Raw genomic sequence first — 4718 nt, forward strand, 5'->3', positions numbered from 1 at the left:
TTGTATATAAAAGAAGAAAAGTTGATGTTTACAATGAGGGGGAGGGCCTCCTTATATAGTGTTTGGAGAGTCATCGTAGTAACATGACTAACTAATAAAATAACAATAAACTAAATTATTTTAACTCTCTCTTAATTTCTAATAAAATAATAAATCTAATCCTAAAAAATGAGGCATCATCTTATATTAAATTATATTACAAACAATTAATAAAAATATTGAAAATTCGTAATATTTACAAAATCTCGTATTAATCCCGTATAGAAATTTCTGCATTAATTGTCTTCACTAAAATTGTCATATTTTGATTTCTCGATATCGGATTGATGTGATCAAGAACCGTTGGAAAGATTAGAGATAGTAGGTCGTAAATCCGGAAGAATATCGACCAAATAACATCAGGATCCCATTCAAAAAACATTCGCAAGTATGTTGATATGCTATTCTTCTTTTCCAAGGCTTGGTCGTGTGAGTCCATTGGAAATGTTAGTCTATTTTCCTTTGATGTGAGCCTTGTGATGCATGTATCATCCTCCCTCTCTTCAAAAGGATTCGACCTCGAATCTGTAACGTCAAAGGGAGAAACATTAGAGCCTTTTAAGAATCCACTCATACTATACTTATCGAGTAGATATGCTTTGAATCTTCGAGACTTTGTTCTTCTAATAGGTTCGAGTATAAGCATTTGTCCAAAGAAGCATGTGTTGTCATTGTTATGGACTCTAGTACATGTATCATAAACTTTTAAGAACTTAACGTTAAATTTTGAACGAGGTACTAAAATGAAATAGAAACTAAAATTTTTAACAATATAATACTAAAATGAAACGAAAACTAAACTTTATGTATGGTTTTAAAATAATTGAATAAAAGTTTAGATATTAAAAGGACTAAAATCAATAGTTTACACACTAAACACGTAATTTATCCTTTATTAAACTACACCATTTCATCGCTCAATTATCATTAAACGTTTTATTTTCTTTTCCCGCCTACGTTCAGGGTAACGTCAAATTTTGTTTTTATTTTCTATTTATCAATCATGAATATTAATTATTATATTTTTTTATTGAACTAAAGTGATTACAAAGTAATATTTGTTCTAAATACTTTCAAGTATTTACCAATCTCTACTATTTTTTTATTTAATTTTTCACTCATGGGGTCCCAATTTAATTAAGACCGTATACATAACATTAATTAGTTATTGCTTTAGATGGGTGATGTTAGGAGCTAATCTCTTTCCACTCATAACCAGATTGAACAACCTAGCTTAACTTTAGCACATAGCCCACTTTTCTTCAAGTATGTAATGTGATATTATTATGGCCATCAATTTTTTTTCCATATAGAACTAATTTCAATATCACTTGTTTCCTCTATAATTGACATGTCATATACGACACAAACTGAACTTAACTATGGATGGGAATTTATTCCAAGCATAAATTTAACACTGATTAATTTTTTAGAATTTAAATATTTTTTTTTAAAATTCAAATGGTTTGAAAAGGATTTTGTAAAGGTTCATTATAAGAGCAATAATCTCAACTCAATTTATTTCATTTATAACATTAAGTTTTAAACATTGACCTTAAAAATTTAATGTCTCAATCCATTAAATCAATTGATTTACGGTAAATATTAAAATTTAGTGCAGGAAAACTAGAATGGAATTGAATGCACGACGGCTAGAATGGAAGTAGCCCAACATGGTACCTAACTTGTATTAATAGCCTGATGAATATTCTTCTCTCACTCTTGTATGATCCAAGTTTCCATGCATAAGCTTTGAGTATAAATAGGAGGTAAGGCAAACACCAAAACTCACGCCCTAAAACACTTTTACCAAGCTCGCAATGGCAATGAAATTTTCTCATCAATTTTTTGGAGCCTTTCTTGCCTTCATTGTGGTGCAACCTTTAATGGTTGAATCTGTACTTATAAAATTAGAATCTCTTGAGGAATCCCAGAAAGGAGACATTGTTAGGGGGATTGATGAAGTGAAGCAATTTCTGGATACCTTGGGTACTACAATCCTCCTCATGAAAACACCAATGTGTTTGATGGTAAATTTGATGAGGGTTTAGAGTATGCACTTGAAGCGTTCTAGGGATTTTATAGTCTAAATATAACGTCCCAAATCCCGGGTTAATAGTTCGGGTTGATCAGAGACCTATAAATAGAGCCTAAAAGACTTATTAGAATAGTTTGGATCTAGTTAAGTTGGAATTTGGGCTTAGTTTGGACCTAGTTTGGGCCCAAGTGATAGGATTTTGGGGGTAAGTTTATTAAGATGTAAAAATGAAGAGGACCAAAAGTGAATAAACCCATTGTTCAAAACTAGAGCTTAAAAACCCCTTATTTTCTATGATTTTTACGTGAACCACTCCTAAAAACTCACCAAACACTCTTCCTCTTTCCTTCCATCTCTTCTAAGTGAAGCAAATATCAAAGCTTTAAGGATTTCAATCTCAGTTAAGTTTAGATAAGGTAAAACTATTAATCCCCTTTTCAAGAGCCTCATTTCAAGCCCTAAATTAGAATCTATACTTCTAAAATTAGAATCTCTTGAGGAAGCCCGAAAAGGATACATTGTTAGGGGGATTGATGAAGTGAACCAATTTCTAGATACCTTGGGCTACTACAATCCTCCTCATGAAAACACTACTATGTTTGATGATGAATTTGATGAGGGTTTAGAGTCTGCACTTGAAGCGTTCTAGGGATTTTATAATCTAAAAGTAACTGGAAAGGTTGATCCTGACACAATCAAAGCTATGCAGACCCCTCGTTGCGGTTCCCCTGGTACCATCCCTCATAATCAAACACAAAGTTTTCGATGGGAAACCTAGATGGAACAGGCCCCAACTGTCGTACAGCTTCATTCCAAGTTCTTATTACAGGGCGGATTTGCAGGTAATGAGAAACGTGATGGCTCAGGTATTCAGAACCTGGGAAGTTGTCTCTCCATTTAGGTTCAACGAGGCACCACAACAAGGCAACAAAGCTGATTCAACAAAATATTGTCTTATACCTAAAGGACCATTTTATAATTTTTAATAGTTGAAGTATTAAAAAATGAAGTACCCTATAATCGAGGATTCAACAAAATTTTACCCTTTGCATAAATAAAGAAAATCAAAAGGTTTTTAACTGCCGACTGCTGTGTATCTCCCCTCCTAAAACACTAAGAAAAATGTAGCATTTAGGAATGTAAGATAATGTTTGGCTGAAAGAATATAAGATAAGATAAATATATGTTTGATCAAATTATCCTTGAGATATTTTTTCTTTTTTAACAAATAGAATTCTCAAAATTAGAGTCAACATATTTACATGAAAGTTCATAGAAAATATAATTTTCTAATATTTTTAATTTTAATATTTTTAAATAAAATTTGTACACAAATAACTTAGTACATATTTTTTTTTATTTTTAATTATTTATTTCTTCGAAAATATTAAAATATATTTACACCAATATAATTCTTTATTTATTTTTAAGTACTAAAATATTAGGAGATATACATACTTACACCGGTGTAAGTATGTATTTATTTTGTAGGTTGGGAAATATACATACTTATACTGGTGTAAGTATGTGCTAATTGCTACACTTTTTTATTTATGCTACACGGATGAGTTGTACAAAAAAATATCATATCAAATAATGTGAAAAAATTAATAGAAAATTTAAAAAAAATATATAATATGAATTTTTTTTATGAAAATTATTCCTAAATAATATATGTAATAAAACATATAATAAAATTTGAATTGAACACATACGTACAAATAATCAAAATAAAATAAAATAATGAGAAAATAACCTCAGTGACCAAAAATCCCATATAATATACGATTTTAACCAACTTTTTCCGGATTTGCCAAAATGACCAACAAAATCGCAATGCGATCGCTAATTCGCAACGCGATCTCCATTATCGCAAATTCGCGTTGCATTTTCGCAATGCGATAGTTGAAAATCGCGTTGCGATGGTCTACATTATCGTTGCGATTTTCCCAATTCGCAATGCGAATAAGTAAATCGCAACGCGAATTGGGAAAATCGCAATGCGAATAAGTAAATCGCAACGCGAATTGGGAAAATCGCAATGCGATACTGACTATCGCAATGCGATAATAAAAAATCGCAACGAGATACTTACTTTCGCAACGCGATACTGACTTTCGCAACGCGATTCTGACTTTCGCAACGCGATAATACATAATCGCAATGCGATTTTCAAAGCGCCATTAGTATCCTGGCCAAGTATTTTATTTTTAAATTCCAAACACGAATATTAATATATTGGAACACTGAACTGTCCACAGTATATCCCGTAATCGCAACTCATAACCTAAAACCTAAAATCACAACTCAGTCCCATCTCCATCTCTCACTCTCTCACCCATCTCCGACAAAATCCGTCCCCATCTCCGACGAAATCCGTCTATCTCCATCTCTCAGAGCCACCCTCACAATCAGAAATGGAAAATAAACCAAATCAACCAACGAGGGTTAGTTTTTTTAATTATTTTCTTTTTGAAATTTTTGCATTATTATTAGGTTTTTCATATTGAAATTGATGATAAGTTTACTGGTAATTTCAATAATAGATTAACCATTTCACTTAGATTGCTTATTAAATCAACCGAGAATCGCAACGCGAAATGCAAATCGCAACGCGATTTTAGTTTCGCGTTCGATTCTC

Source organism: Hibiscus syriacus, unplaced genomic scaffold, assembly GCF_006381635.1.
Source record: "Hibiscus syriacus cultivar Baekdansim isolate YM2019G1 unplaced genomic scaffold, ASM638163v2 tig00014773_pilon, whole genome shotgun sequence".
Lineage (NCBI taxonomy): Eukaryota > Viridiplantae > Streptophyta > Magnoliopsida > Malvales > Malvaceae > Hibiscus > Hibiscus syriacus.